The sequence below is a fragment of the Muntiacus reevesi genome, chromosome 1, assembly GCF_963930625.1.
Source record: "Muntiacus reevesi chromosome 1, mMunRee1.1, whole genome shotgun sequence".
NCBI lineage: Eukaryota > Metazoa > Chordata > Mammalia > Artiodactyla > Cervidae > Muntiacus > Muntiacus reevesi.
Genome location: NC_089249.1, coordinates 231,670,821 through 231,693,581, shown reverse-complemented (window position 1 = coordinate 231,693,581; position 22,761 = coordinate 231,670,821). Strand labels below are relative to the sequence as shown.

The 22,761-nt window shown below is 40.6% G+C and overlaps 1 protein-coding gene and 1 pseudogene across 7 annotated transcripts in view; both read right to left on the bottom strand.

The window, feature by feature from the left end:
• ARHGAP26 (Rho GTPase activating protein 26) overlaps positions 1-22,761 on the bottom strand; it is a 663,940-nt gene that overhangs the window by 344,573 nt on the left and 296,606 nt on the right. The gene's annotated exons all lie outside the window — the stretch shown is intronic.
• On the bottom strand, positions 20,649-21,095 carry LOC136156303 (pancreatic progenitor cell differentiation and proliferation factor pseudogene; annotated as a pseudogene).

The following is a 22,761-nucleotide window of genomic DNA, read 5'->3' as shown; positions in this document are numbered from 1 at the left end:
CTATGTGTTATATCTTTGGCTTGACTCCTTCAGAATTAGGCTGTGTCATTAGAGCTGTGCTGTGCGGCCTTTAGCCTGGCTCTTCCAGGACCAGACTGTTCCCCTAGGATTGGCTGGTATTAGGACTGCAGGCTAATATTTGAGCTGTTTAGGAAATATTCAGGGCAAGAGGAGAAGGTGGAGACAGAGGATGAGATGGTTGGATGACATCACTGACTCAATGGACAATGGACATGAGTTTGAGCAAACTCAGGGAGATGATGAAGGATGGGGAAGCCTCACGTGCTACAGTTCATGATGTCACAAAGAGTCAGACATAACTTAGTGACTGAACAACAGGCTGTCTGAAAATTACTGATTGCTCAAGAGAAAAACTTCTGAGAGATGGGAACCCAGTTATGTTTCTATTTTTAGGGCATTCCCCACACCAGGATTCCTGCCAATTTTGTTTAAACACACAATCCTTTCTCACACATTTCGAACTAAATGAACCTACCTAACAAAAGGCAATTTAAAATATCAAAGCCATTATGAGGAACTGTTAAAATCCCAAACTTTTCTTAGAACCAAACTAAAAACCATAGCTCAAAACTTTCAAAAACTGAATGATATGCCTATTTTGACTGGTATTTTGAGGCTTCCAAACATTATTAGGAGACAAAATTGCCTTTCTGCAAAATAAGATTTAAAAATAACTAAGACAAACAAATGATTAAAGAAATATAAAGTGGCTTCTGAAGCTTCCAGCTCCTCTTCCTGGGCTGTCTCAGGCTCTGTCTCCAGGGTCAACTTCTTCCTTTTCTTCTATGCTGTCTACACCTCTATACCCTCAAGTATCCCATGCTAATTCTCTGGCCCAACTTCTCCTAAAACTCTTCACTCCCTTTTCCTCTAAACTTATCAGAACTTGAGCCTCTAAAATTAACCGCTCTGAGGATCCTGAGGCCAAACTCTTAATTTCTTATGTTTCCAGGACTAAAGCTGAATTGCAAACCACAAAGATTATTTTCCCAAAGTAACCAAAAATCCTCATATATTTGCTGAGAAATTTAATAAAGCATTCAAATTTATCAACCTTACTGCTCTAACTTGTATCAGCTAGTTCATATGCTTGTGAATGAAGGCCAGAACCAGTACTGGATGAAAATTGCTAATGGGAAAAATCCTGAAGGTCTCTAGGATTACAACCGGGCGACCAGCCCACTGATTTCTGTTATTAACAGGCTCAGACAATCACTAGGCAACTTCATCAGGCAATCCCTAGGGCTTTTCCAAAGTCTGTTGACAGAAACAAAATTAAGGCATTCAAACAAAAATCTGATGAGCCTATTCATAAGTATTACAATTTATAATGTTATTTTTAAAAGAAATTCTGGTCTTCCTTCAGATATTGATTCCATTTGCATAGCTTTTAGCTATGCATTTACTAATGGGCTGAACTGAGACCTTTCCCTTCTAGCAAAAAGGACCAGGATAGAATGAGAAACTGTGTCCACTCCAGATTTAGTTCATCTGGCAAACTAGCTCTCTCACATTGTGAGTGAGTCACCTTAAAGACTGCTATAATTCTTAATCTTCAATTACAGCAAATTAAGGTCTCAAAGTGAAGCCCAAACCCTCCTAGTTTCTATTCTCACAAAGAGCCAGGACACTGAAAAAGAGATGATAAGTTTTAACGTTTCAGGTACCTTCTGCTGCCTAACCACCCTTTCCAATGTCCTCCCAATTCTCAATCGCAGAACTTCAAGGAACTATAGAGGCTCTTTCCAATCCTCCCTCTTAACCGGCTTGGAGAAACATTTCTCCAGATTATGGATAAATCTCGTCCAGTCCTGACACTGGGGCTATACTCTCAGGATTCAACCCCACTATAACGAAACAACCCCTGCCTCAGGACACTAAATCAATTTAAATAATGGGGATCTCCGATGAACCTCAGAGATTCCTGTTTTGAGCCTATCCTCTTTTGTGTAGACTCTTTGAGAGATAAATACCTTTTTCTCTGCGGTTTCTCTGCCCCATCCATTTAATAGACTTAGACTTCTTAGAAAAGTATCATGTCAAAATTTCTTTCTCCTAAAAGGGGAAAATAACTCTAGAACTTAACAGCAGTCATCAAAGCAACCAACCAGGTGAATTAAATGACCCATTGAGGTCTTCTATTTGCTCCATTTCTGACAACACTAGAGTAGGGTCTGGAAACACAGATCATCTGTTTCTATTGAATCAGCTACCAACCCTATGTGCAAAATCTCCAAAATGATATTGGCAAAATTCATAATGCGCCTCCTATCAAGATTCAAAGAGACCCCTCAAAATCCTTCCCCAGAATTACTCAATACTTTATAAGAAGCCCTTCAAGGTACAAAGTCCATAACAGAAGACTGAAAGTCCTTGCCCTCGACACTACTTCTTGTAATACTCTTATTTTGCTAGCAAGAAAATCTAAGGGCCGCATATGAAGGTTTGTCCAGGATCTCTGAGTAAGAAACATTATCACTTGACACCTTGTTGTTCTTAACCCTCATACATTACTAACATTCATTTCCATGGAAGCAAATTCTGTGTTGTAACCGATCAACATAGAGCATTCTTTAGCATTCCAGTTTAAGTTAGTCAACACCACTTTGCCTTCACTTGAAAATAAAAAAGAATTCACCTTAAGAGTAATGCCTCAGAAATTCATTTGTCACAAAACTTGAAGGCTGATTTGGATGATAAAAAGTTCTTGGGAGGTTCTACTTTGCTGCTATATGTTGATGATTTACTTCTTTATTCTTCTCAAGCCTCCTCACAGGAAGGTAACATCAACTTGCTAAATCATTTAGCCTTAAAGGGACATAAGGTCAACAAGGAAAAACTGCAGTTTACCAAACTCCAGGTTCAATATTTAAGGTAACTGATTCAGAACAAAGGTTCCACCTAGATCCAGATAGGATTCAAGGTGTCTTAAGTTTCCCAAAACCCAAAACTAAGGACCAACTGCATGCAAGGGTTTCTCAGGCTGGTTAGCTACTGCTGATTCCAAATTTCTCCCTTATGACCAAACTTCTATGTGATTTACTAAAGAACTACCACCTTGGCTTAACTTTATAAGAACTCATCCACACAGCCTTTAAAGCACTGAAGGAGAATTTGGTTAACCCATTTGCCCTTGGGCAGTCCAATTATCAGATTGCCTTTTTCCTTTTTGTATAGGAAAATGAATGGAAGGGAATGTCCTTGGAGTACTCACCCAAAAACATGGGGACCACCACGAACCACATGGTATTAGAGCCAGCAACTGGGCACCATCCATGACACAGGGAAAAATCTTGCCTTAGAGTCAAAACTGCCACTGCCCTTTTCGTTAAGGCCAACAAGAGTATCACTGTGGGATCTCCTTTAACAATTTCTCTACTTCGTGTACTAGAAACCCTGCTGAATTTTCATCACACTCAACTTTTCTCAGTCACCTTACCTCCTATGAAGTCCTTTTGTTAACTGCTCCTCATTTAACTATAATATTACATTATAATACACTTAACCTAGTTACTCTTCTCCCCTCTGTCACCGAAAAAAAAAGTCCTTCACAGCTGCTCAATGCTGGCAGATCACCTCCTGACTCTGTGAGATCACCTCCCGACTGATATTCTGCAGTAAATTCCTTTGGGTAAGGCTGACTTCTCATGGTTCACTGATGGTTCTTATTTAAAAGATGACAATGGTGAATACTGGACTGGATATATCGCAATTCCTTTTAATACGTTGAGGCAGCATCTTAACCTATGGTCACTTCAGCTCAACAGGCTGAATTACACGCTCCTACACAAGCTGATACTTTAGCTGAGGGCAAAACTGCCAATACTTATACTGACAGTAGATATGCTTTCAGCAGCTCATGACTTTGCAATGTTGCGGAAGCAACACGGTTTCCTTATTTTCAGCAGAAATAAAATTTAAAATGGCCCATGTATACAGAAACTATTGGATGTGATACTTTAACCCACCGCTTTATAGCTGTTAAGATCCCAGAGCATCTAAAATTGATTCTCTGGAAAAGTGAAAGTGAAAGTTGCTCAGTCGTGTCTGACTCTTTGCGACCCCATGGACTACCAGGCTCCTCTGTCCATTAAATTCTCCAGGTAAGAATACTGGAGTGAGTTGTCATGCCCTCCTCCAGGGTATCTTCCCGACCCAGCGATCAAACCCAGGTCTCCCTCATTGTAAGCACATTCTTTACCGTCTGAGCCACCAGGGAAGCCCAATTATTTGGAAGCTAAGGGAAATCACTTCACTGACTTTTCTAGAAGAAATGCTGCTCTAAAAGAAATCAAGAACAGCCAAACCTCTGTCATGGTTCAAATAAATTTTTCCCCAAATAGGAATTTAGAAAAGCTGGCTACAGAAGCATAATAACTGGACTCAAAAAAGGAAAGACAAGATTAAAAATTCAACAATTGTGTGATTAAAAAGATAAGGTGCTAGTTCATACCAAATAACACCCAGTCATATTGGAGACTCTAAAATTCCCACTCCTCACCATTGCACATCCATTCAGCCATTGGTCTACTAATAAAATGGCAGCATTTGTGAATCAATATTGGCAGGAAACATTAACAAGACTGCTTAAAGTGCCTACCTCACTTGTCCCACTTGTCCAAAGTACAACCTAGAGAAAGCTGATACCACTCTCTGATGTTTTAAACTGCCTAACAGGTCATTCAAGATATGGCAAATAGATTCATACAACTTCCTCCCTCTTGTTGATATAAACATATTTTGATCATTGTATGTTTTCACATTGGACTGAATGAAGCCTCCCCTTGCAGACAGCCTCTTCTGTGGCTAGAGTCCTTTTGGAAAAGATTGTCCCTACCTGGAGAACTACTCTCAGTCTTCATAATGATCATGCAACCTACTTTATTGGTCAAGTACTTCAACAAATCTGTGCTATCTGGCCAATGTAATAACACTTTACCTTTACTCACCACCCTCAGTTCTCTGTTTTAGTTGAAGGCACTAATGGCACTAAGGTTCTGGCAAAACTGGTTCAAGATGGTGGAGCAGAAGAACGTGTGCTCATCTCCTCTTGAGAAAGCACCAAAATTGCAACTAGCTGTGGAACAACCATTGACAGGAGGATGTTGGAACCCACCAAAATAAAAAGAGACCCCACATTCAAAGACAAAGGAGAAGCTGCAATCATGATAAAACCAAATCCCACACCCACAGGGTAGATGACCCACAAATTAGAGAATAATAATACCAAAGAAGTTCTCCCACTGTTATGAAGGTTCTGAGCCCCACATCAGGAATATAGCCTTGAAGGTCAGCTGGATTTGAATACAGGACTGGCAAAAGCAGGGACTCCATTCTTGGAGGGCACAAACATACCCTGGTCTAGTGCATACCAGGACCCAGGGGAAAGGAGCAGTGATCCTAGAGAAGACTGAACCAGATCGACCTGCCAGTGTTGGAGGGTCTCCTGTGGAGGCATGAGTCAGCAGTGGCTTGCCACAAGGACAGGGGCACTGGCATCAGCAGTCCTGGGAGGTACCCTTTGGCAGGAGCCCTCTTGGAGAACACCATTAACCCTACATAAAGCACACAGACTCTGGGGCTGGACTGCCTCAAGTCAAACAACTAACAGAAAGGGAGCATAGCCTCACCCATCAGCAGACAAACAGATTAAAGTTTTTACTGAGCCCTGCCCACCAGAGCAAGATCCAGTTTCTCCCACTGTCAGCCCCTCCCATCAGGAAGCTTGCATAAGCTTTGCCCTCTTTGCCTCATCCACCAGAAGGCAGATAAAAGAAGCAAGAACTACAATCCCATAGCTATCAGAACAAAAACCACATCACAGAAAGTTCAACTGTCAGTTCAATATGAAAATACAGAGAATTATGTCCCAGATAAAGGGATAAGATAAAACCCCAGAAAAGAAAAAAAAAAAGAAAAAAACTAAATGAAGTAGACATAGGCAATCTTCCAGAAAAAGAATTCAGAACATTGATAGTGAAGATGATCCAGGATCTTGGAAAGGAATGGAGAAGATGCAAGAAATGTTTACCAAAGACCCAGAAGAACTAAAGAACAGACAGACAGAGATGAACAATACACTGGAAGGAATCAATAGCAGAATGACTGAGGCAGAAGAACAGATATGTGACCTGGAAGACAGATGGTTGAAATAACTGCCACAAAACAGAATATAGAAAAAAGAATTAAAAAAAAAAAAAAGAAGATAGCCTAAGAGACCTCTGGGACAACATTAAAGGCACCAACATTTGCATTATACAGGTCCCAGAAGGAGGAGGAGAAAGAAAGAACCCATGAAAATATTTGAAGAGATAATAGCTGAAAATGTCCCTAACAGGGAAAGGGAATAGTCAACCAAGTCCAGGAAGCACAGAGTGTCCCAGGCAGGATAAACCCAAGGAGGAACACACTAACACATAATAATCAAACTGAGAAAAATTAAAGACAAAGATAAAATATTAAAAAGCAACAAGGGAAAAACGACAAAAACCATACAAGGGAACTCCCATCAGGTTATCAGCTGATTTCTCAACAGAAAATCTACAAGCCAGAAAGGAATGAGATGAAATATGTAAAGTGATGAAGAGGAAGAACCTCCAACCAAAAATACACTACTCAGCAAGACCCTCATTCAGATTTGATGGGGAAATTAAAAGCTTTCCAGACAAGCAAAACTTAAGAGAATTCAGACCACCAAACCAGCAAATGCTAAAGGAACTTCTCTAAGTAAGAAACATGAGAAGGAAAAGACCTACAAAAATAAATCAAAAACAATTAAGAAAATGTTAATAGTATCATACATATCAATAATTACATTTAAATGTAAATGGATTAAATGCACCAATCAAAAGATACAGACTGGCTAGGTGGATGAAAATATTTGCATGTATGTACTTCTACTTATTACCTCACTCTACTTAACCCCCCATATTGTATGCAATTATTTTATCTTTTATATTGTTAGGTTAATCATATTTCCATTATGGCTTATTACTGTAATTATCTTTTTTTTTTTCCTGGCTATTGATTATGAAAACTGATAAATATCTTTTGTTATTGTGATTATGTAACTCTTCTTCATTTTAAAACCATTGTATCATGATTGGTCAACAGAAAATAATAGAATTCTATATTACTAAAACTAACATATAACAGAAAAATCTGCAACCACTTTTTAAAATCCAAATGCACAGTAGAACTATCTTGGCATTTTTTTTTTTAATACAAATACCCAGGTACTGTTTTTTCCTCCAAAAATCCAGATGCGACTCTAATGAGCATCCATGTTTAAAAACAACTGGACTATACGATGATCTTTTACTTCGATCTAGTTGTTTCACTCTTTCTATTTTATAGTTAAGGCTCCCATTTCATTTATTTTATGTTTTCCAATTTCTCCAACTCTTTTTGTTGTTATTATTTCTCATGCCTTTATCTAATATAGTAAAAAAAAGTTTAGGTATACATATATATAATATTTATAATCTATATTTTAGAAAACATGATTTTTTGCTTAACTAAAAGGCTTATGATATTTTGTTTCCATTTGTTTGACTAAGTATGAATAGAATGCTAGATATCTAATTCATATTCACTCAAAACTTTGGTATTAGTTCCATTTATTCTGGCATCTGGCATTACTACTAAAAGTCTAAACAGCTTATTATTTTAGTGATTTTTTTAAAAAATAATCTGAATGAGGCTTGAAACTTCTAATTCTGAGAATATAAAGAAATACTATGTTGTAAAATAAACAGGAAATTAACATGTGATACAGTATTATTAACTAAAGCATAGATTTTGTTCAAATTACACAGAATTTTATGCTAGCATCTGTTATTTTTCATACCTTTTAACTGTACTGAGTAGCTTCAACTGCATGCAACAAATTCTGATAAGTTCTCTTTTTATTTTTATTTTGTTACAAATATTTTCTAATTTCCCTTATTATGGCTTCTTAGATACACTCACCACTTAAAAGTGGACATCTAATTTCTGAATACATAGGTTTTCTTTAAAATATCTTTAATATTAATTTCTCACTTTGATATTAATTTCTCATTTAAACTTTCTTCTCTGCAATTACCCTCTGTGTTTTTTCAGTCTTTTAACTTTATTGAGGCTTTCAATGGCTAAGTCAAAGATCTCTTTTGGTAAATGTCACATTCCACTTGAAAATATGTGAGTTATTTTCAAATATCTCTTGATAATGATTTCTAACATAATTCCACAGTGATAAGAGAACAGACCCTGTATGATTTCAATACTTTTGTTGCTATATTTCAGTCACTAAGTCGTGTATGACTCTTTGAAACCCCACGGACTGCAGCATGCCAGGCTTCCCTGTTCTTCACTATCTCCCAGAGTTCACTCAAATTCATGTCTATTGAGTCAGTGATGCTATCTAATCATCTTAATACCTTTAGACCATGAAATTTTTGTCAGTTTTATGTCTCTGAGTATGTTCCAGTGTCTCTTGGTTTAGAGTCTATGAGAACTTGAACAGAATTTGTATTCTGCTGTTATGTGAAAACTGAATAAATCTTAATTATGTTGAATTGGTTCATAGTGCTTTTTGGGTCTACTATATCCTTCTACATTTCTATTTGTTCTATTAATTTTTGAGAATTTGAAATTAAAACTCCAACTAAAAATCTTAACTTCTCTATTTAAAAAAAAATAATTGCAACAACTAGTGCAACTATTTGCAACTTTGTTCTATATTTTCCAAGTCTCCTATAGATGAGTTATCATACTTTCATAATTCAAAAAATAAATAAGAAGAAGACTCAACTGGCAAAACTGGAGGAAAGAGGCCCTCCAAATACCTTTGCAAAAAGCACTTTTTTGTATCAATCCTTCTAAAGGATTTGCCATCAATTCTTCTAAATCTCATATCCACCCCTTCTGGAACTCAAACTTTCACCCTTTAAAACAGTCACAAGATGTTCAATGCATTTGATTCATCATTCTTCTAACTCACAAATGATAAAAGGAGAAGTATTCCAATATTGCAAACATCTTACAGCTTCTATCAAAAATAACCATTTTGGTAGAGCAATCTTTTCACAGAGCGCTCTTGGGAGATGAATACCCTAAGCATCACACCTTGCAACCTGGAGATTTCGTTACTGGAAAAGACACCTCCAGAAAGACTCTCTTCAACTTCACTGGAAAGGACCCTATCGGGTACTACTAACCAACATTTCTGCAGCCAAAATCCAGGGAACAGACTCTTGTATTTACATAACACAGCTAAACAAAGCAGCAAACCAAACCAGATCTGCACATCATTTGGTAACTTGAATGGAAAGATTCCTGGAACTGAAGGAGACAACATCCAATGAAACAGCCTTTCTAAGATACCTGGATCAAGTGTGTCTGTCAAACCTTTGATGATGACCTAATATTTCAGATGATTTCCAATGACTAGGATATTAATGATATATGGACTTTAGATAAAAGAACCTGAGAGTTACTTTTAGATGTGATCTCAGTAGGTTTCTGTGTATTTTCCCTCCAATGTGGGACACTACACTCAGAAAAGGTCCTTCCTGGCACCAAGGGACAAAAAGCTGCTAAAACAAGAACACCTAACTCTTGACCAATGATGCTTTCAGAGAAGGATCCTAATCAAAAGGAGGAAATGTAAAAATTAATAAACAAAAACCTCAATTAAAATAAGAGTTGGAAGGCTGAAGGGAGAGCTCTCACACCCTACAACAATAGCAGAGTCCAAGAGGAAGTAGCAAGACTTCCTCTTCTAGTTGGCAAGAGCTCATCCAATGAGACACTGTTACCATTCAGCTGATGAAAGCCACTGCACTTTAAACACTCGATTCCTCCAATGGACTCTTTGTTTACTATAGTCCTCCCAACTTCCTTTTTCCCTCCTTAAAAGAGTTTGACTCTTCTTCCTGGGCAAGGGACTCACACGTGGCTCGCCATGGTTGCAGAACTCATAGTGAGTGCAGTTCTTTGTTGATCCTGACAATCCCATTTTTGCTAGAAAAATAACGGGCAGCCTATTTGTTTTAGGTCAGCAGACGAAAACTCAACCTCTAAAGACTCTAGCCCTAAATTTGAATTGCTTAGCCCTGACACAAAACAGAACCAAAACACAGAGGTACAGGATTCAGAACAATTATATTTAAAATGTCCCAAGATCTTATAAGACAGTAGGTCAGCACAGGAAAAACTCACTCAACGAAAGAGTGATGGTTTGCTTAGTTAAAACAAAGAAACCTATTTTGAGAGGGACTAATCAAGTGAAAGAGAAAAAAGGGTATTTCCAGGCCATCCAAGTACTAATGTACACATACACACAGAGCAAAGTCAGGGGCAATTCAGAAGACTGTGAAGCACATGGACTCCACAAACAGGGGTTCAAACCCTGGATCTGCCAATTACTAGCTGTCTGACTTTGAACAAATTACTCAACCTTTCCATATGTTCATGTAATTATGAGGATAATATGTACCTCACAGGGTTGTCATGGGAAAGATGGGAGGGAGAAAGAAAGAAAGAAAGGGAGGAGGGAAATATAGGGAGGAAGGAAGGAAGAAAGAAAACATGTTGCTCCTACTACTGCTAAGTCGCTTCAGTCATGTCTGACTCTATGCAACCCCATAGATGGCAGCCCACCAGGCTCCTCCGTCCCTGGGATTCTCCAGGCAAGAATACTGGAGTGGGTTGCCATTTCCTTCTACAATGCAAGCATGCATGCTAAATTGCTTCAGTCATGTCCGACTCTGTGCAACCCCATGGACAGCAGCCCACCAGGCTCCTCTGTCCACGGAATTCTCTAGGCAAGAATACTGGAGTGGGTTGCCATTTCCTTCCCTAAGAAAACATGTTATGAAACAGCAAAGCACAGGGCAAACCTTAGATATTAGATGCTGCCAACTTAGATGCTCATAAGCACTGGCTGAGTGGAAGTTTACTTGCAGGTTAAAGATAAGAGAATTAACAAAAAGAGAATCTTAATTAGAGTAAGAATTAAGAAACTTTTGCCTCACTGATTCACCAAGCTAATCAAAAAACCTCATTCTAGTGAACTATGAAAAACACATTTGAGATTGTAAGGGTTTTCCTTAGATGCTTAGAAAACCCCAATGCATCTACAAATTAAAAGTTTCCTTTCAGAGCTGAAAGCAAAAGCAAAAATCCTGGACTAAGTAACAGTATTTTTTTTTAAATGAACTATAACTCAAAGCAGTATGGGTTTCTTCATGAGTTTATTAACCTCAAGTGGTACCTTTTAAATGTACTGGGGAAAGAGTGGTATCATCAAACCCTTTTTGTCAATTGCCTGGGGGAAGGAGGCCAGTCCCAGATGAAACAGATAAAAGAGTGAGCATGCTAACATGACATCCAAGATAAATGGGATCCGGGGTTTCACAGGCCTGTAGTGCCTGGCTTTCTGAGAAGCTGACATTTGTGCTTTGCCCCTAAAACAGGCATGTTTTAGAAAAGAGTGGGAGGGGGATGTGAAGAAGAGACCACACAAGTCAAAACAAAGGATCTGCGGGAAGACTGAGTCAGAGCAGTACTCAGAAGACCAGGAGGGGCCAGAGTGAGACAGAGCTAGAGTACAGGCTGAGTGAGTGAGTGTCCCCTAGGTCAACACCACTGCATGAGGCTCAAGAAGCAGCAGAGGAACAAAGTGGTGGAGGGGCAAATGAGCCCAGCTTGGGCCTCAAGATTTAGCTTTTGTTTCTAGAACATTCTCCCTACTTAGAGCAGAGCTTCTCAAACTTTAATACACACCAGAAGATCTTATCAAAATGCTGATTCTGGTTCAGTATGCCTGGGAATCTGAGACTGCATTTCTAAGAAGTTTTTAGGTGATCCCAGTGCTACTGGTCCAAGCACTACACTCTCCAAGGCAAGGGCTGTGATTCCCACCCGAGACTCTGAGATCAAAAATCACAGTGTCTTTATCCTTCCAGGACAGTGCTTAAGGTATACAGGATCTCAAAATCTATATACTGGAAGAATGGATTACTTAGGAGGACTTAAACTGTAACAGAAGCAGAACAAAATCTAAAACAACAACCAGAAATGGACTGAATCCTTGCTCATCCACCAATCATGTATGTGAACCTAGGGAGAGTTACTTAACATGCTTGGCCTTAGGAAACTCATTTCAAAACCTGGAGAATGAACCACTTGATCTCTAAGGACTTACTTCCAGCTCTAAAACTCCACCCAAAGTATTTTTTTCTGTGTCTTTAAAAAAAAAAATCATTTTAATGGTGAGGATATTTGCTCGATATTCCTCCAGCGATGCACACCTCTGTCATTCTCAGTCGTTTCCAAAAATCCAATTGAGAGAACACAGATTCTGTTGGTCTCAGCAAATAACCATAGCAACTAATACCCCCCCCCCAAATAAAATGATGTCTTCACAATAATGTGCTGGCTCAATTAGATTAAGAGGGTGACGTGTACCATCTCAAAATTTATGGTCGTAAATTTACAGTGAAAGCCAGACCTTCTTGGAAGAGGTTTATAAGTAAAAGAGAGGCCTTGCCAATAAAATGAAGACAACACAGAGAGCCAGAAAAACTGAGTTGATGAGAAACTGGAGCAGGGCCACCCTGCCTGTCCCAGGTCACACAGACACAGCCATCACCCAGACGTGAATCCAGAAGGTGGTTAAACAGCTGCAGATCTGAGTGCCACTGCTTCTACCAGGGAATCAGCAAGCAGTTGTCTTCTCTCCATGCCTCCTTGACATGTATAATCAAAGGAAACAAATACTTCTCCCTCAGAAAAGGTTTCTAAGAGATTCAGCAGAAGACTTGTAAGGCTCTTAGGTAAAAAAGAGGACAACTACAGAATAGTAAATTACGGGTGGTATTGGATTTCCAGCTCATCATGGGATGCAGACCTTCCAGCTCCAAGGTCTTTAGATTGGAGTTAGAAAAGGGAAGGGAAAATACAGCATCTGTAAGTTTTATAATTTACCATCTTCCCACACCCTCAGGCCTGCCTCTTCCAGGATTTGGGCAACCATGCCTGTTCTGAACAAATGCAGGCAAGCAAGAGTATCACCTGAAAGGTAAGAAAAGGGAAGCCAAAGTCCATTACCTCCCTATAACCTTCAAATCTTTTCCAGCAAAGGACAAAAAGAAAAAACAACAACAACAAACCAAAAACCCAGCCTAAAGAATTAGGGTTCAATGTCCATTTAACTGTTATTAACTCAGAAAGTCATGGGCAGCAAAACCTGGAACTGAAACACAAAATCTGCTACATCACCGGTGGTTCTCATCAAGAACTATAATAGTTTAAGAGTAGTTAAAGCAAAACAAGGCACGGTGAGTAAAACAAGGCCTTCCATCAGCCTTATAAGCCAAGAACAGTGGGTAAGGAAACAAACCTGCAGGGTTCAAAAGCCCACTGCAGCCCCCTCCATGGTCTCCGTACTGAGTTTCCACCTGTATGAAACTGAGAAGAAAGCAAGCTGCCTCTGGGGGTTTCTGTGAGGAAACAATGATGCTCAGAAGCACTTAGCACCAAGCCTGGCTAAGCAACAGGCAATAAATGATAGGTGTTTGTAGTGTAGAGTTTTACGCAGTAACATAATAAAACGCCAGGCTGATTTATTTTGGGGTAAAGATGAAAGGACAGCCAAGCCACTGGGTCTCCGTCCACCCACCTTTACACCCACTACCCGGCTGACTTTCCACATTACTATCTTCTAAACAGAATCCACCTAATCCCTGGGCACAACTCAGACTCTCCTCCTCACTAACACCACAGGAAGCAGGACGGCCACTCCTCAGCACCAGAAAAGTTCAATTAAAAAGGGAAAATCTGCCTGTTGCTCCTGGATTAAATTAACGTTTCCTGAAGGAAAAAAAAAAATAAAAGTATCTAGCAATTCTGAACATAGCCACACCTAATAATGTTCTCAGAAGTTAGTTTCACTTTCTTTTATCCCGTTTAATGAACCACTTCCTTGCTGCCCTCAGGGGTAGCTGTGCCCCAGGGCCAAGCAGCGAGGTCCAGGTGGGCACCATTCGGCCTCACAGGTTCCCCACTGAACCTGATTCCCTGCCTCCTTCCCCAACTGTCCCCTCCTCAGCTCCGTCCCCCAATCCACATACGAAATTAGGCTTCATCTAGTTCTCAGAGTACCCCCTTCTCCCCACACCATCACAGAATTTGAGGGACCAAAAAGACTATTGTTTGTCAAAAATATGATGGGACATCACCTGTGGTGGACTCTCCCAGGGGAGCCCACACCAGCCACCTGAGTTCAACCTTGGGGCTAGGGTCCAGGAACCTAGGCTTCCCCAAAAGTTTTTATACATGCACAAGTTTGAAAACTCCTACCAACTGAGCCTTCAGAACATCTCATTCCAGTACCAAGAATGCAAACCTCTCCAGATCACAAAGGTGGGGCTCCAAAGAGCAAGCCGGAAATTCTGACCCCAGACAGAAGATTTACAAATGTCTCCAAAGCAGGAAATCAGAGCTCACAGTGGAAGAAATCTAAGTGACAGCAGAGATGAGAGGAGGGAACACCACAATTCAATTTAAAAATCACAAATTCTAAACACTGAGCCTTTTCCCAAAAATGTTCTCAATCACATCTTCTACTGTGAAGCCCACACAATCCACTAGGAAAGCTGCTCTATTTAGGACCTGATTTGCACAGACCCGGCTCATGGCACCTGGAACTGACGAATGCCAGTTGATTGCCTAGAAACCCAGCCAAATCCTGGCATCCCAAAGAAGTGGTAGCTGCCTTTAGTGCCTGGGGAGCCAAATACTCTTGGACTAGGCAAGGATACGGCTGCCAATACAGGCTCTGCCCGGTTAATCTTCTCTGAGCCTGCAAATAATAAATCTGACACAGACTCCACTGAATCTGGGATACAGGCCCACAGGTACCCTAGGAGAGAGAGTACCTAAGGTGCTTCTGGGGTGTGCAACCTTCTTCAAGGACCCACACCCAGAAGGACCTACCTGGTTTAACGCTCTCCTGTCACCATTTTGAGATTCTTAAATTTTCCTCTTTGAACTTGAGTTCTACAAGTGAAGTCTGGTGTGATGGTGGAGTATACATATGAGCTGAGGCAAGACCTATAACATGAATGTCATGTTGGTCCACCAGGGTTCCTTTTGGCCCCATGTGCACAAGTTGTGATGCCCCTTAAATAAAGGATTCTGGTGGACCCACAATATGTGGGAGTTGAGCCAGACTAAGAGTGAGTACAAGGTAAGTCTGTGATGTCTGAATAAGCAGGGATACTGACAGCCCTGAGGGGCTACACTTTCCTTTCAGACCAGAACTTCTGAAATACAAAAGGAAGAAAGCGCATTCTAGAAATATGAATGACTAAGGAACCCTGCAACAGTCATTCCTATTCATGTTATTTCCCAGGATAAGTGAACTACTTCTGCTGACCATGACAACACTGGGCAGTAAAGGACGGAGCAACCCATAGTCACATTTCCTTTCAATCCTTCTTCATTCATCAGTAAGTCAAAGAGAGAGGCTGTTAGTAGGACGTGCAAGTATCAAAAAGTGAAATAACAGAAACAGCTCTGTTAGGGCACTTTTCATAGAAATAGAACAACCCTAAAATTTGTATGGGACAAAAAGATCCCAAATAACCAAAGCAATCTTCAGAAAGAACAAAGATGGAGGCATCATGCTGTCAGATTTCAAACTATATTACAAAGCTATAGCATTCAAAGCAATGTGGTGTTGACATAAAACAGATCACTAAAACAGAACAGACAGCCTAGGATAAACCCAGAACATACGGTCAATTAAATTACAAAATATGAGCTGGGGAAAGGACAGCTTCTTCAGTAAATGGTGCTTGGAAAACTGGACAGCTACAAGCAAAAGAATGAAACTAGCCCACTCTCTTACACCATACACAAAAATTAACTCAAAATGACTTGAAGACTTGAATATAAAACCCAAAACCATAAAACTCCTAGAATAAACATAGATGGTAATCTCCATAACATTAGTCTTTGAGGTGATTTTTTGAATTTGATACCAAAAGCAAAGGCAACAAAAGTAAAAATAAACAAGCAGGACTGCATCAAACTAAAAAACTTCTACACAGCAATGGAAACCATCAACAAAATGAAAAGGCAACCTACCAAATTGGAGAAAATATTTGCAAATCATATATTTGATGAGGGGCTAATATCCAAAATATATAATGAATGCATACAAGTCAACAGCAAAAACCCAAACAACCCAATTTAAAAACGGGCAAAGGATCTGAATAGACAACTTTCCAAATAAGACAAACAGCCAACAGGTACATAAAAAAGAAGATCAACATCATTCATCAGCAGGAAAATGCAAATCAAAACTACAAAAAGATTATCTCACATCTGCTAAAATAGCTGTTATCAAAAAGACAAGAAACAACAAGTGCTGGCAAGGATACAGAGAAAAGGAAACACGTGTGCACTATTGGTGGGAATGTAAATTGGTGCAACCACTATGCAAACAGTGTGAAGGGTCCTCAAATGATCCAGCAATTCCCCATTTGGATATGTATCTTAAGAAAACACATCCATGGCTGATTCATGTCAATGTATGGCAAAAACCACTACAATACTGTAAAGTAATTAGCCTCCAACTAATAAAATAAAGAAAAAGAAAACACATGTGCACCTGGGGGTGCATGTCGATGTATGGCAAAAACCACCACAATATTGTAAAGAAATATCCTCCAATTAAAATAAATAAATTTTTTTTAAAAGAAAAGAAAAACACCACAGACAGTCTCTGACTTACAAAAGTGCAAATGCGTTACCCTCTCGGGAGGACTGGACTTCAAGTTTTGAATTTTGATCTTTTTTCAGGCTAGCAGTATGCACTATGATACTCTCACATGATGATGGGCCGTGGTAGGGAACCACAGCCCCAGTCAGCCACTCAATCACAAGAGTAAACAACCGATACACTGACAACCATACTGTCTCTCACATTCAATACAATATTCAATAAATTACATGAGCTATTCAACACTTACAAAATAGGGTTTGCATATTCTGCTCAACTGTAGGCTAGTGTAAGTATTCTGAGTATGTTTAGGTAGGCTAGACTAAACTACCATATTCAGTAGGTTAAATGTATTAATGCATTTTTAATTATTTATTTATTTGGCTGTGCCAGGTCTTAGTTGCAGCAGGTAGGATCTTTGAACTTCATTGCAGCACGTGGGATCTTTCAGCTGCGGCATTCAAAATCTTGGTTGCAGCATGTAAGATCTAGTTCCCTGACCAGAGATTGAACCTGGGCCCCCTGCATTGAAGGCATGGAGTCTTAGCCATGTCTGGACTACCACACGTCCATTAATGGATAAAGATGTGATGTATGTGTTGTCTGTGTGTGTGTGTGTGTGTGTGTGTGTGTGTGTGTGTTGAGAGATGGAGTATTATTCAGTTATAAAGAAGAAAGAAATCTTGCTATTTGTGGCAACTTAGATTGACCTTGAGAACATCATGCTAAGTGAAATAAGTCAGAGAAACACAAATGATGTGTGATTTCACTTATATGTGGAAACTTTAAAAACAAAAACAAAAAAACCCCCTCATAGTACAGAGAACAGATTGGTGGCTGCCAGGGGCAGCGGGCGGCAGACAGACTAAACGGGTGAAGGTGGCCAAAAGGTAAAAATTTCCCATTATAAAATAAAGTCATGGGTTTGTAATGTAGAACATGGTTACTATACTTAAAAATACTGTATTCTACCTTGCTGCTGTCACCCTTAAAATTCCGCTTGGAGGGTCACTTCCTCAGGGAAGTGGCCTCCTCTCATCCCCCACCCACTCCCAATGGTCACTCTCCTACCTCCTGACAACTTCCTTTCCCGTCCCTTTACAAGACAGGCAATTTCCTTTGATTTTCATGGCTGTTTAATGTGTACCACCAAGGATATTAGGACAGTTGTCACAATTCTAGTATGCAGTAAGTAAGCCTCCAATAACACTTTTAAATATATAAATGAATTTACGTGACTCCTTTTAAGAGTTGAGCCACTAAAAGGAATCCAGATAGGAAAAGAAGAAGTGAAACTTTCGCTGTTTGCAGATGACATGATCCTCTACATAGAAAACCCTAAAGGCTCTACCAGAAAATTATTAGAGCTAATCAATGAATACAGTAAAGTTGCAGGATATAAAATTAACACACAGAAACCCCTTGCATTCCTATACACTAACAATGAAAAAACAGAAAGAGAAATTAAGGAAACAATACCATTCACCATTACAACAAAAAGAATAAAATACTTAGGAGTACATCTACCTAAAGAAACAAAAGACCTATACATAGAAAACTATAAAACACTGATGAAAGAAATCAAAGAGGACGCAAACAGATGGAGAAACATACCGTGTTCATGGACTGGAAGAATAAATATTGCCAAAATGGCTATTCTACCCAAAGCAATCTATAGATTCAATGCAATCCCTATCAAGCTACCAAAGGTATTTTTCACAGAACTAGAACAAATAATTTCACAATTTGTATGGAAATACAAAAAACCTCAAATAGCCAAAGTAATCTTGAGAAAGAAGAATGGAACTGGAGGAATCAACCTGCCTGACTTCAGACTCTACTACAAAGCCACAGTCATCAAGACAGTATGGTACTGGCACAAAGACAGAAATATACATCAATGGAACAGAATAGAAAGCCCAGAGATAAATCCACGAACCTATGGACACCTTATCTTTGATAAAGGAGGCAAGGATATACAATGGAAAAAAAACAACCTCTTCAACAAGTGGTGCTGGGAAAACTGGTCAACCACTTGTAAAAGAATGAAACTAGAACACTTTCTAACACCATACACAAAAACAAACTCAAAATGGATTAAAGATCTAAATGTAAGACCAGAAACTATAAAACTCATAGAGGAGAACATAGGCAAAACACTCTCCGACATGAATCACAGCAGGATCCTCTATGACCCACCTCCCAGAATATTGGAAATAAAAGTAAAAATAAACAAGTGGGACCTAATAAAACTTAAAAGCTTTTGCACAACAAAGGAAATTATAAGCAAGGTGAAAAGACAGCCCTCAGACTGGGAGAAAATAATAGCAAATGAAGAAACAGACAAAGGATTAATCTCAAAAATATACAAGCAACTCCTGAAGCTCAATTCCAGAAAAATAAATGACCCAATCAAAAAATGGGACAAAGAACTAAACAGACATTTCTCCAAAGAAGACATACAGATGGCTAACAGACACATGAAAAGATGCTCAACATCACTCATCATCAGAGAAATGCAAATCAAAACCACAATGAGGTACCATTACATGCCAGTCAGAATGGCTGCTATCCATAAGTCTACAAGCAATAAATGCTGGAGAGAGTGTGGAGAAAAGGGAACCCTCTTACACTGTTGGTGGGAATGCAAACTAGTACAGCCACTATGGAAAACAGTGTGGAGATTTCTCAAAAAACTGGAAATAGAACTGCCATATGACCCAGCAATATCACTTCTGGGCATACACACTGAGGAAATCAGATCTGAAAGAGACATGTGCACCCCAATGTTCATCGCAGCACTGTTTATAATAGCCAGGACATGGAAGCAACCTAGATGCCCATCAGCAGACGAATGGATAAGGAAGCTGTGGTACATATACACCATGGAATATTACTCAGCCATTAAAAAGAATTCATTTGAATCAGTTCTAATGAGATGGATGAAACTGGAGCCCATTATACAGAGTGAAGTAAGCCAGAAAGATAAAGATCATTACAGCATACTAACACATATATATGGAATTTAGAAAGATGATAATGATAACCCTATATGCAAAACAGAAAAAGAGACACAGATGTACAGAACAGACTTCTGGACTCTGTGGGAGAAGGCGAGGTGGGATGTTTCGAGAGAACAGCACGTATATTATCTATAGGGAAACAGATCACCAGCCCAGGTGGGATGCATGAGACAAGTGCTCGGGCCTGGGTCTGGGAAGACCCAGAGGAATCGGGTGGAGAGGGAGGTGGGAGGGGGGATCAGGATGGGGAACACATGTAACTCCATGGCTGATTCATGTCAATGTATGACAAAACCCACTGCAATGTTGTGAAGTAATTAGCCTCCAACTAATAAAAATAAATGAAAAAAAAAAAAAAAGAGTTGAGCCAGGAGTGACAAACCCTACAATCCTCTTTTTACAGAAAGGGAAGACGTCAGATCACCAAAATGAAGATCAGCCATCCCTTTAATTACTTGATTACACTCACGAAATCAAATGGGAACCTCATCTCCTAGGCTTAGCTTAGCCTTGAAGCCACAAGACACACTTTTCCTACTCTCTTTTTTTTTTTTTCTCACTCCTGGAGTTTATTGTCCACTTGGTGCAAGGCACAGCATTACAGGATGTGAGGAAGGTGCACTCGTGTGGCTCAGATAGCAGAGTGGGATTCTCTCAACTTCCTTTTTGGTGTTTTGCTGTTTTGATATTAAAAACCAAACCGTTTCCCTTGACTTTAGCCTGCTTGGTCTTGGGGAGAGAAGCAGGAGGGAGGGTACAGGGCGGGGGGAGAAGAGGGCTCTGATGAGCCTAGTGCCTTGGAAGGAAGCCTGGAAGCTGGTGGTGGTCACTCAGGATGGGGACCTGCAGTTGGTTTTGCCAGGCTGCTGCTTCCCCATAGATTCCTGAGCCAGGTCATAGGTGATCGTGCTGGTGGAGGCCTGGGCAGAATCCGAGTGCTCTGGGGACTCCAGCACCATGGCCATGAACGGGAGAGTGAACTTCCCTCAGAATAAGCTAGCCCACCAGTGTCCTGGGGTCTTCTTTGGGGAGACCCGGATGGTGGGGGATGGCTTCCCCAGGGTACTCGGCACTTGCACAGGAACTGTTACTGGAAGTGGAGCCCAGGCGGCACCGTTAGTAGTCGTGGGTGACCATGAGTGAGCTGCTGGAGGGGATTGCTGCCATCCTCTTGCTTGCGGGCTGGTGGAAACGTCGGCGGCAACCCCTCGCGGGCCTCGGCGTGCGATCACTGATGGTGGGCACGGGGGCACTAGGCCACGGAGCCCATCTGCGTAAAAAAAGGCAGGCGGCCACTCCACGGACCAGACATGCAGGCCCTACTCTCTTTCTTGTCCCACAGTCCTACAATGTTTTCAAGGTACCACTAACTCAATCTTAAAATCACTTTACCTACAAGCAACCGATAGGCAAAGAATTGGTATCTGTATACCTAGACAGCATACCTAGGTCAGAACTTTAAAAATATAATCTGGTGTCAAACTGTGTCATGCAAATACAGAAGCCATCCCTTTTAACACACCAGGTACTACTTGAGGGAAAACAGAGAAACCTAACTTCGGGGGCAGTATTTCTTGATCTGTCTTTGAAAGGTCACCTGAACCAGATCAACCCAGACTTTTTAAATCTGAAATTCTGGGAATCTAATCTGAAAATTAGATCTGGAAATCAAATTTCCAGATTGGCAATCAAATCTGGAAATCACAGCAAGTTTAAGAACTGCTGTTATAGGAAGACATTGTTGAGTCATTTGTTTAAACGCCAAGGGACGGCAGGACACTACTGACATTGAACCTGAGAACGCAGGGACACAAGAAAGAAAAGGAAAGCCATGTCCCGTCCCGGACCCAGAAAGTCCCTGGCAACATGCCTCCAAGAAAGAAGCAGGAAACTGTTCCCAGAGAAGAGGAGGAGCCTGGAAAAACCCTGGGTCATTGTCGGCTAGGGCTGCTAATTATTCTGGCCGTTTTATTCTTGAGGACACTTCCTCCTTTTCAAGGTGCTCTGGGGACAGCCAGTAAGGGACCCTCACGTCTGTCCCCTCACTGCAAGAAGGACACAGAGAACGTGAGCCAGGGACTGCATAAGCAGGGCCACCTCTTACAGTCTCAGAGCTTCCTTTAGGCTGAAAAGGATCCAGCAGCCAGGAGCCCTCCCTAGAGATTGGAATTCCAGCCACTCCTGGCCCACCCTCCTCACCACCTGTCTCCTGCCTGTCAACCCAAAAGCCCTGAGAAATGAGAAGATCCATAAGAAGTCTCTCAGCACACCCACACCAACTTCAATATCCCCTCCTAGAGTGGGCTAAATGATGTCTCCCAAGTTCATGTCCACCCAGAGCCTCACAGCATGACCTTATTTGGAAACCAGCGCCTTTGCAGATGTTCTTAGATGGGATAAGGTCACAACAGATTAGAATGGGACCAAAACCCAAGGACTAGTATCCTTAGAAGCAGAGGAGAAGACATGCACACACATGGAGGGAGGGGCCAAGAGTGTAGTGATGGAGCTACAAGTCAGACACCACCCAGGATTGCTAAAAGCCACTGACGTCAGGAAGATCCAAGGGAAAATCCTTCAACTGAGCCTTCAGAAGGAACATAGCCCTGATTTCAGATTTCTAGCCTCCAGAACCACGAGAGAATAAATTTCTGTTGTTTTAGGCCACCCAGACTGTGGAAATTTGTTACCACAGGAAGCTAATACACCTCCTTTCTTAGGAAGCCAAAGCCTTTAAGTCACATTGCAACCAAAATCTAGAGGTTCTGAAACAACACTAAAAGGAATGCTTCCAATACTGTAGCCGGCCCTGTCCTGGCCTCACTGAGGGCAGTCCTGGCTTTCCTCCTGATCAGTGCCCTCACAGGCCTGCTTTCACCCTGTCCAACAACACTGCACCTGTTACCCCTGCCAGCTACATACACTCTGCCCGCCATCCTGCAC